This window comes from Macaca mulatta, chromosome 6, assembly GCF_049350105.2.
Source record: "Macaca mulatta isolate MMU2019108-1 chromosome 6, T2T-MMU8v2.0, whole genome shotgun sequence".
NCBI lineage: Eukaryota > Metazoa > Chordata > Mammalia > Primates > Cercopithecidae > Macaca > Macaca mulatta.
Window position 1 is genome coordinate 173,335,175 of NC_133411.1, and position 11,863 is coordinate 173,347,037.

An 11,863-nucleotide genomic window follows, 5' to 3' on the forward strand; every position below is an offset into this window, starting at 1 on the left:
TTGCTGAGGCATCATCCAGAGGGGAGGAATGTTATATCCTCACATGGCAGAAGAGATGAAAGAGGCAAAAACAGCACCAAACTCCCTCTGTTAAGCCCTTTTTAAATGGCCTTAATTCATGAATGAGGCCAGAGCCCTCATGACCTAAGCATCTCACAAAGTCCCTAGCTCCCAACACTACTGTATTGGAGATTATAGTTTGGTGGACACCAAACTATAACAATTTTTTCCCTTAAAAAATGAAGACAAAACAAATATGACATAAGTAATAGAACATGAAAGCATTTATTTAATAAATAATTTCAACTAAGTCTCTTAGAAGCTTGCAGTGTATGTATTCATCATATTGACTTTTGACTTTGTGTGGTATGGGCACGCCTCTACCTCATTGTTTTTTCAGTGTCTTACCATAGCTAAGGAATTGCCAAAGTACCTTTCCAATGTGTCAGCTTTCATTCACCCATTCATTTACTCCACAAATTATTGAGTTTCTGTATATGCAGATATCATGAATAAAGAGATTTTTTCAAAACCAAGATTATTATTTCTAAATGCCTGAAAATATGTAAACTAATGCTTACAAAATAATATGGTAGGAGCAGAAAATTCCACTATGCCATGAAACTAGAGAGGAGTATTCCTAACCCACATGGGAGAATACAAAAATTGGTCCTGGAAAAGACAGTGATTAATGGAGCTCTTAGGTTTCACAGAATGAAATAGCAAATAGTTGTGCATAGAGAAGAAGGAAGGACATTTCCAGTAGAAAGAACTACATGTGCAAAAGAAAATGGCATGTTCAGAATGTTGCAAAAAGTCTGGATTACAGGAAGGGTAGGTTCCATGCAGCAGAACAGTCGCAGGTAAGTTCAGAAAGGGAGGAAGGCAGCAGAATACAAGAGGCTTTATGTATTCTTCATGTATATATATAAAGACTTCATATTTTTAGAGCAGTTTAAGCTTCACAGCCAAACCAAGAGAAAGATATGGAAGATTTCCCATCTACCCCCGCTCTACATATGCATAGCCTCCTTCACTATCAGAATTCACCACCAGATTGATACATTTGTTACAACTGATGAACCTACATTGACCATCCTTATCACCCAAGGTCCATAGCTTACATGAGGGTTCCCTTGGTGTTGCACATTCTATGGATTTGGACAAATGTATTATGACATATACAAGTCATGATAGTATTATACAGAGTATTTCACTGCCCTAAAAACCCTCTGTGCTGTCCTGAATATTTTCATAAGTCCTTTTCAATCTCCTTGGCACATAAAGCCTGTCATCACGTGCTGGCAGAAAAATTATAAATGGAAATATTTTTCTGGGCAATATATAGGCTGATATAATGAATTCACCAAACAACATTCATACATGCTTTATTCACAAAATGGAGGAAGTCTAACTGGACCTTATATAAATCTAAAATTTTCCACAGTTTGAATAGGAAAAAATCAAAGTTACTCAGCTCTATCTGGATTAGATCAGCAATCTGGATGAAATACTTTTTATTAAACTTCTCCCATACCAGCCTATCTTCTCATGATGAAATTCTCCCTCAATTTGTTCTGAGTTACTGGGAAGGGCACTTCTCCAACACACAGAATGAATCTGGGAAATCAATCTTCAACGTATTTTGCCCTTGAGCTACCCACATAATGTGTATGTATTTATAAAAGAGAGTATTAGAGGTTTTCTTCAATTGTTTATACCCCCAGGATATACCCAATGTTATGGCAATCATACATATTCTTAATAATTTCCAGAATAATTGCCTTCTACTTTGTTTGCAAATTTGGATTGCTATTCAAATTTCCTTGAAGCAAGGGGATAAGCTTGTGTATCTTACAAACACATACACTTACACCAAAATATTTGAATATACAGATTCGTATCCATAGTGTCAATTCAAATTCAAAAGATATGCCAAAGTGAGAACTTGTTTTGAGAATTAGAAGCTGTGATTATCAAATGTAGCATACACAACTTTTAAAGGAAGTAATCACTTGATCCTTAGCAGTCACTACTTCTACTTGTCCAAATATGATAGGATGATTTTTAGCTCTCAAAACATACTCTTTGGAAGAAGGGAAACAAATGTCTGTAACGATCTTAAATAAGCATATTTGTGAGAACAATTGCTTTGTCTTCTCAACACACTCATACTGAAAATCTAAAAAAGCTTGATTCTCTCTCTCTTAATAGTCCTTTTCGACATATACTTTACCAAATAGTAGTAGCTTCAAATGCTGTCTTCAGGACTGTCAAAATAAAAAAATAGTATTGTGTGTATGCACAAAAATGATGGTGTATGTTTCTTTTGTTCTTAAAAATAAATTCAGCTGGGCGCAGTGGCTCACACCTGTAATCCAGCACTTTGGGAGGCTGAGTTGGGTGGATCACAAGGTCAAGAGATCAAGAACATCCTGGCCAATACGGTGAAATCCCGTCTCTGCTAAAAATACAAAAATTAGCTGGGCATGGTGGCACATGCCTGTAGTCCCAGCTACTTGGGAGGCTGACGCAGGAGAATTACCTGAACTCGGGAGGCAGAGGTTGCAGTGAGCCGAGATTGTGCCATTGCACTCCAGCCTGGTGACAGAGCGAGACTCCATCTTAAAAAAAAAAAAAAAAAAAAAAGTTAAATTCCTTGGCAATTTTGCTTGCTATTGCATTCAGAAACACAACTCTTTTGGTCCCATGTCACTGGTCAAAGCAAACCACAGTCCATTCACCCACCAACAGAGTAGGGAAGCACAAATCTATCATGTGCTCTAATGACAACTCGAATCCCCTTTTAGATTAACTGTGAGTCCGATAAGGGGAAAATAACTGTTAGGTATTATGAGCACATACATCCCTATTAAGTAGAAGTGTCTTCATATTTAGGGAAAAATTTGCTACCTATTCTTATAGGAATTACAAAGTTCCTCATAGAGGGATAAGGCTAAAATTCAGATTTATAATTCCAAAGGAATCCTAAATGAACTGAGGCTAAATACCCAGTTCCTTTCCTCCATTTTCTAGGAATTCAGGAAACTTTGGAAGGATAAGATGCCACAGCACATCAGTTTGATAATAAGGCTTGGAGAGATGTGATTTTCAAAGCTTGAACCTATCAAACTGATTCTAATGTTTGCCACCTCCAGTCTCACATATAATTTTTCAACCAGGACAGGATGACAAAAAAAACTGCAGAAATGTGTCTGAGGTGTTAATATAGAATGCAGGTTCAGATTGCAGATGGGCTTTGTTTTAGAAGCAATGAGATTGCCACACACAGACATTTAAAACATTACCTTAAGCTAAACAAACACCACATTTTCAAGGTGCCTCATCATTAACCTTGGAATGTTAATATGCCCGGGGACAGAAAACAACACAATGACAGGCTATAGAAAAGGCAAAGAATATTTGTAGAGGATGGGGTGTGTATGTGTGCGTGTGTGTGTGCGTGTGTGGCGGAGAGAGAAAGAGACAGAATAGCATGACAGAATGGAAATGCATGTTTAATCTCAGATTTTCTATAGCATATGGGGTTCTTAGTAATACGATCTGAATGGGTAGGAAGATGCATTTTCATATCACTTTATACTAATTATCCAAATCAAAGAACAGAGACAGGTGGACATAATGGGGGAGATATAGCCACCCACTTAGTCCCCGCCTAAACAGCAACACTGATTGTGATTCTATACATTCTATTTTGGGGTCTTTCCCCTTTCCTATCCCAAACAACAAGGTGGTCATTGTTATGATAGTCCAGATACTGCTCCAGTTTTGTTCTAAAACACTTAACATCTGGGGCTTTTTAATTTCAAGACTATTTTGCATTATTTAGAGGTCGTAAAATAGCTGAGTGCTGTCTTTTCAGGTGAAAACTAGTAGCATGTTTGTTCCCACATGTGATATTGCCAGCAGGTCAGGCAAGTCAAATACCATTGCAGTCAGACCATGCTTTCCTGCTGTACATTACATCAACAATTTGTATATAACAAAAACAGATTTCCTAGCCTTGGCTGATAGCCCATTTACTCCAAGTAATAGTTGATAAAACACAATTGAGAGACAGCAAGAGAATTTGGACAGTCCCTTGGAGTTTGCTAAAATGGATTTGGCCTGTGGCTCTGCTCCTGATAGCCAGCTGTCTTTCCACTACTACATTTCTTCTTCGTGAATGTTATTTATAGCTTTAAAATGTTTTCAAGGATAAAGTGGTGGCACACACAAGGCATTTTCTGTGGTTTGCCGATGATGGAAGCACTCAGAGAAATAACTGTTGTAGTAAGATAATCACTTTTTCATCCTTATGGAAGCCCATTGTGAATGAGTGAGCTGCCACTTCTTCCTGGCTATTACACATTGCTGACAATGCCTTTTCCTACTGTTCTTTTAAAGAGGACCTCAAATTAAACCTATTACACCTTAGATCCCAATTACATGGAAATCCACAACCTTTCCGAAATGTGTCTAAGCGCTAACATAAAGACCCACTCCATTCAATATTCCTCCTAACTGGTTTAGGGTCTTGACATTGCCTAGTAAGAAGATTATAGAAATGCCTGAAGGACAATTTTGGGTATAAAACCAAATGTCCCCCTGTGCATTACAGTTGCCCAAAAAAAAAAAAAAAAACCTTTCATCTTTTTATTAATTGTATAATTAATGCATTCTGTGTACTGATAAGAGTAATGCCATGTAATTAATTTTTAAGATTTAAAAACTTGCCTTTATCCAGACTCATGGTCTACTTTCATGTTTATAGCTATGAATATAAATCCTCTTATCTAATTAGAACATGACTGGTTTCATTGTTGAAACAAAGTGGTTCTTTGTCATTTTTTATTTGATTATGTAATATTTATTTTATTATATCAATTATAATCTTTCCAGAAAAAAAAAATAAGACCCTAGGACTTAAAATTTTGTCTTCCGAAGCTTATCAGAAAAATGCCATGCTGCTTTGGATAAGGTATGATATGTCATTTGTTTGCTGTGTCTGTTTTTGTCTTCCATGATTACCCATTCTGTTTACCGAAAGGCTCAATTAGCATTTGAATAGTGAGCCAGAGAGCAGACAGGTTGAGAATTCTTATAGAACTAATTTGGCAGTCCTTCTCATTTTCCCCCTTCTCCCTTCATAGGCTTTTCTTTGCCTCTAATCAAGCTGCAGTTATTAAAGCTAGAATAAAAGACCTGATTTTCCATTACATTGATGCATGCTGAACAGAGCCTTGATTTGCTTTTTCTTTCAGCAATGCTAATTGGACTCAAAGGAAATATTTAGTTTATAATAGCAAATGAAGAATTCATTTAATTTTAAGGAAAGAGAAAATCAGCAATGGAAGTAGTCTACACACACACACACACACACACACACACATATATATATGTTTTTTCCAACTGTTTCTTTCCTTTAAGAGTATTTATCTTAATGCTTCTCACACATAACAGGGTTATTTAATTACCAGTGCTAATAACCTTAGGTTGGAGAAGTTAACAGCTGACAGAAAAATTTCTAATCCTCACTTGGAAGAAAAAAAAAAAGTAATATATTGGGAAATCTCACTTCAAATATACCTGATCAATATATAAGAAAGAATTAATGTGATCACAACTGTTTTCAAGTACTATTTGTACTTCAGATCATTAGGTATCTTCCAGACTAAGTTTCCATCACCAATCACTATTTTCATTAGATAATGGGCTGGTATTGTTCCCTGGACCATGCTGTTGAATTAGAATGAGTGTAGGACTTTAAACATGAAGCATGGTGAATATGACATTCAAATGTCATATCATGTGCTGGTACTCATCACCAGAAAGCCTTAAAACCTCACACTAGGGAGGGAGTTCTTTATTTAAAAGTGGTAATCAACAAATTTTAACAGAGTTGCAGCTCAAAAGAAAAAAAGGAAATTGTCAAGGGAGTAGAGGAAAATTTTGATACACCAACTTATATATAATGTGCTATTATATCCTATATGAAGATTCAAAGCAATTTCAGAGAAATGTTTTTCCCTATGTCAACGTGCAAACCTTTCAGGAATGTTGAATCATTATAAAGGTGTTTTTATTTGCATTTGATGCCTCCTTTCCAACTCCTTGCCAACTATTTAAAAGGGACAATAGAAGGTTTTATTTGAACATTTATGATTTAAAATTGATCCACTTCTTGAAATGAAGCATTTCACCCGCTCTAGTCATATCGAAGTGCTTTTGTTTCTGAGAGAGAGCATCATGGTCTTGACTCTGGGCCTTTGAGTGCACTCTTCTATGCTCTTGGAATCCTTCCTTTCCACACTATACTTGGCTTCCTTCTATTCAATCTTCAAGACTCTGCTTAAATATTACTTCCTTTAAAAGTCTACCCTGATTCCTTCTGCCAAATTCCATTAAAATATCACACAATATCATCCCTCCTATATATAACTCTAGGTTCCTTAACACATGCAGTCTAGTGCTTCCTCTACTCTGTGGTTACACTTTTACTTGTAGAATCTCTAGCTACAGCCCCTGGGAACTGGTTGGAGCCTGTCTTACCCACCCTTGTACTATCAAGTATGTGTAGAATAAATTGATTTGCAGCAACCTAATTCAAGACCTAGTCCAATTAGAAAATGTCAAAAATGTAGGAAGAGAACTTTTACTCCATGTATTGATTTACTTTAAAAAATGATTCAGGTTTTGATAATTCATAAGGTAAAATCACTTTAGGATTTTAAATCATATATTTGACAAATGACAGTTAAAAAATTAGTTGCCATTATTTATTATGTATCTAATATTGGCATATATTTATTTTAATCCTTAGATCTCTCTTCTTTTTATATATAGTTGCTAGAAATGATTTTAATCACATTAATAACCCCCATGTTAGTAACTCCAATCTAGACCTTTCTTCTGGACCCTAGATCCCTTTTTCCAGCTGCCTATGTACATATTTAACATGGCCCAACTCTTCCTTACAAAAAATTGGTCCCCTTCCCATGTCCCTTTTTCAGTCAATATTGCTCATATCCAATTCTATGGATTTCACCCTCAACATGTTTTCTGATCCAAACTAGTCACTTGACCTACTCCAGTGGCCCCTCAAATTGGTTTACTTAAGTTTACTTTTTGCCCTGCTCCAACTGAATTGCAACAAGAAGGAACTCTCCGCTGCCAAATCTGTGCATTCTATCTTGCTTAAGAAGACTTAGTGAGATCCTGTTACTCTTAGGTTAAAAATAAAAGTTTGAGACCAGCCTGGTCAACATAGTGAAACCCTGTCTCTACTAAAACTACAAGAAATTAGCTGGGCGTGGTGGCAGGCACCTGTAATCCCAGCTACTTGGGAGGCTGAGGCAGAAGAATCGCTTGAAGCTGAGTGGCAGAGGTTGCAGTGAGCTGAGATCGTGCCACTGCACTCCAGCCCGGGGGGCAGTGAGAGACTCCATCTCAAGTAAAATAAAATACAATAAAAAATAGAAAAATAAATACAACTCATTAACCTCACCTGCATGACTCCACACCGTCTCGCTCTTCTCTACCTCTTGAGCCTCATGTTATACCACACTCCCATCGCTTTTCCCTCTCTAGTCACACTTTTAAAAAGTCCTTCTCATGTGTCATAGGTTCCCTTTTGCCTGTACATTCTGTTCCACCCATAGCAAGATTCCTTCACCCTCTTCTCCTGGTTAATTCCTTTTGTCTTTCAAGTTTATTGTTGATTTTTACTTCCTTAAGGAAACTTAGTCTGCAATTTCTGGGTAGGTCAAAATTACTCCTAGAACACAATTAATTCTCTTGTGCTATTCCCTGTCATGCCTGAGTGCTACATTTGCATGATTATTTAATTAACTGTTTCCTTGACTAAGTGTGGCTCAATGAGAGCAAGGCCCAGGTCCAGTACAGTATTGGCATGTAGTAATCATACGATCCATGCTTGTAGAAGGAAAAATAAATACATGAATATATGCCAAGTACTGTGCTAAGAGTTTTAGCTGTTCAATAAATATTTGTCAAATAAATGAACTGTTCAGTAAGCTGGGTGTTTGGTAACATAGAAAACAAGTAGGTATTGGACATTTTTTTTCTGTCTTAGAAAATCTATTAGCATAATTTCTATGCAACTATTCTGGATAAATCATTATTATGATGATGCCTGAAAAATACTCAATATTATCATTGTATGAAATAACAAACCAGCAGAAATTTGTGTGCCCTCAAACGTATGGATGCATTTCTATTGGAGGAAAGAGACTAGTACTTGAAGAAGTGAAAGAAAAGAGGATAAGTAAATTAATATTTATTGTGTCCCTTTCTCTGCCCTTTGCCCCCACATGTCCTCTAAGAATTCCAAAGACATCATCATGAATTCAGTTTTGTAAATTAATAAACAAATTCCCAGAAGGAGTAAATAGCCTACATTGCACCACTAATGTGTGGTAATGCTAGAATGTTAGTAATAACCCTCAGTCTCCATACAACTTTTCTTTCTGTCATATACAGGTACAATTTGAGTGGTACAATTCTAATGCAGTTATCCAAACGAAATCATTTGATCATTAGCGGTGAAATGTGTCAGCCAGTTTGTAAGTCAGCTTATTGGTGTAGCCACTAACTACTTTTAGTTCTGTTTCAACTCCATTAATAAATGGGATGGGCCAGACGCAGTGGCTCACCCTGTTATCCCAGCACTTTGGGAGGCCGAGGCCGGCGGATCACCTGAGGTCAAGAGTTTGAGACCAGCTTGACCAACATGCTGAAGCCCCATCTCTACCAAAACTACAAAAACTAGCTAGGCTTGAGGTGGGGTTTGCCTGTAATCGCAGCTACTCAGGAGGCTGAGGCAGGAGGATTACTTAAACCCAGGAGGCGGAGGTTGCAGTGAGCCGAGATCACACCATTGCACTGCAGCCTGGGCAACAAGAGTGAAACTCTGTCTCAAAAAAATAAAATAAAATAATAAATAAATAAACAGTGTGTAAGCCCTTGCTGGGAGCATATTTGTGTTTATTTTCCTAAGTACTTACTTTCTCATGTTTTAACTCTTTAAGGTCATCACAGTTTTACTAATTTGCTGCTCTTTGTTATTTCAATTAAAACCAGTAACAAGAATCTTCACTTACCTTTACTTTTGCCTATAATGGGTTGAACAGTGTCCCCCTAAAATTCATGTCCACTTAGAGCCTCAGAATATGACCTGTTTTTTGGAAATAAGGTCTCTGCAGATGTCATTAGTTAAGGGTTGAGATGATATCATCATGGATTTGGGGTGGGTCTTAAATCCAGTGATTGGTATCTGTATAAAAAGAGGGGAGGACATCGTGACATATAAAAGAGGGTGATATGAAGATGGCGGCGGAGATTGGAGCAATGCACCTAAAAGCCAATGAATGACAAGGATCACCAGTACAAGCGAGAGAGTAGCAAGGAAGGATTCTTCCCTAGAGCCTTTGGCAGAACATGGTCCTGCTGACTACAACTTGGTTTTGGACTTCTAGCCCACAAACTATAAGAAAATAAGTTTCTGTGATTTCAAACCACTGAGTTTGTTAGTAATGGGTTACGGCAGCCCTCGCAAACTAATACAGTGTCCTGAATTATAATAAATCATTTCAGTTTACAGGGAGTTTGCTTGACAGATGCCTTTAGATATAATTGTCCTATGGGCTGTCACCCCTGCTACCATTTCAAAAGGATACTGGGAGTCCACTCATTAGTAATGTCTTAGTAGCTTTAAAAGAAGATGGGCAGGTTTCTTGGTGTCCAAGTAATTTTAAATAAGGATGGATCTAGGAGATGTAAGTTCAGTTCACTGTGCCTACACCTAGTCGTCTATTTTAAGAAAGAATATAAATAAGAATAAAACACATAGTTGACCAGGCACTGTGGGTCATGCCTGTCATCCCAGAACTTTGGGAGGCCAGGAACAGTGGATCACTTGAGGTCAGAAATTCAAGACCAGCCTGGCCAATGTGATGAAACCCTGTCTCTACTAAAAATATAAAAATTAGCTGGGTGGTAGCAGGTGCCTGTTATCCCAGCTACTCGGGAGGCTGAGACAGGAGAATCACTTGAACCCCGGAGGCGGAAGTTGCAGTGAGCTGAGATTGGGCCACTGCACTCCAGCCTGGGCGACAAAGCAAGACTCCATCCCAAAAACAAAAACAAAACACACACAGTTATTTTCAGGAGGCAGCCTAAACAGCTAAGAAACTAGTTGCTTATGGGAGGTAGGAGGGAAAGTTATTATGGAAGAGTTGATGTGTACATTCACCTACTCTGCCACTTGTCAGTTACATCTTTGCCAACTGAAACTGTTTTAAAAAATACTTGTATCAACAATTAAATAAACCACCTCTGATATTTAGAAATCTTTCCTTAGCTTCCTACTTGACACTTCGCACGTTTTCTCCCACGTCGCAAGTTTCTCCTCTCAATTAACCAAAGGCAAGAATGATTTTTTTCAAAACTCAAACCTATACATTTAGAAAGAAAAACACCAGCCCGAGGGTAAATTCATTCACACTGGTGTGTAATACAGACCACTTCTGTGCAAAGCCCAGGAAGTGCTGATCACGCTCCTGGCCTCAATAGAAGATACAGATCATTAAAGCTCATCCCAGTGTCTGTAGCTAGGTTGTTTATTACGAAAGTAAGAATCACTAACATGTCCTCTTTGTTAGAACCATAAATCTGAAACTTCTCTTTATTAAAACTGAGATTTGACAACTGCAATACCATAGCTCCCCCTGCTGTTCTGATGCATATTGTCAGCTGCCTTTGGCAAAATCATTTTATGCCTTTCCCTTCCATTCAGCCCTCCTCTGAGCTGTTTCTGATATCTAAGTTTCCGTTTGCTTCTTAATTCTTCATCTCACCTCCCTGTGCTATTTAGCAACCCAATGGCAATTTGGAAATAGATTTTTTATGATCCTCACGTTAATATCATCTTTCACACTCAGGCAGTGTTGGAATGATTCTACTTTTATTTAAGATCATTTCAACTGCTCTGCTAGAGCAGCTTGAAGCCTCAGAAATGGAGTTTCTACTTGCATGGACCCCTCATACCTCCCTGCACACACATACAGTAGTTAAACAAACTGGAAACAAAGGAAAGGTACATAACAGCCAAAAATGTTGCTAAGAACTTTATAAAGCAACGACAGAGCAACATCAAAGCATTTGCAAATGCTTTCTCTTTCCAAATTAATACTCTGTCAGTATAAAGGAGGCCACTCCCCACTGGCTATATTTTCATTTTTATAAAGTATTTTTATGACTGTTTAGGGAAAGCCTGTATACACACATTCCCTCCATTTTGTGTATGTAGTTTTCTTGCTCTGAGCCAACATTCCATCACCTTGGCCAAAGTAATATATATATATTATATATATATATAATTTATAAATGTATTTAATTTTTATATGTATTTAACTTATATATTTAAAGTTTGGCTTGACATATATTTTGGAAGGTACCTGGAGTATAAGTTACGGGTGACTGCAGAATCCTGATCTGGTAGGCTGTAGATCCTGAAGGCATTTTTCCTAAGTTAAAATTATGCATATATAGAAGATAAGGAACATGTGTGTACCCCTTGTCAGGGATAGATGGCAGGCTAAGGAACCAATTTTAAGAAGACTAAGTGGACCTGCTATCTGGTATTTGTAATCATCAACCTCCATGTATGCCTCACCACTGGACTAGAAGCTACTTGAAGACAAACATTGTAAATTGTTCTCCAACTGTTTCAGCATCAGTACAGAAAGCATTTTATGAATCTTGTGTGGTTGAGAGAATTAATTCATGAATGAACACTGCAGACCCTTACAACCCTGTTAGGCAATATCGTTCCTTTCTAGAC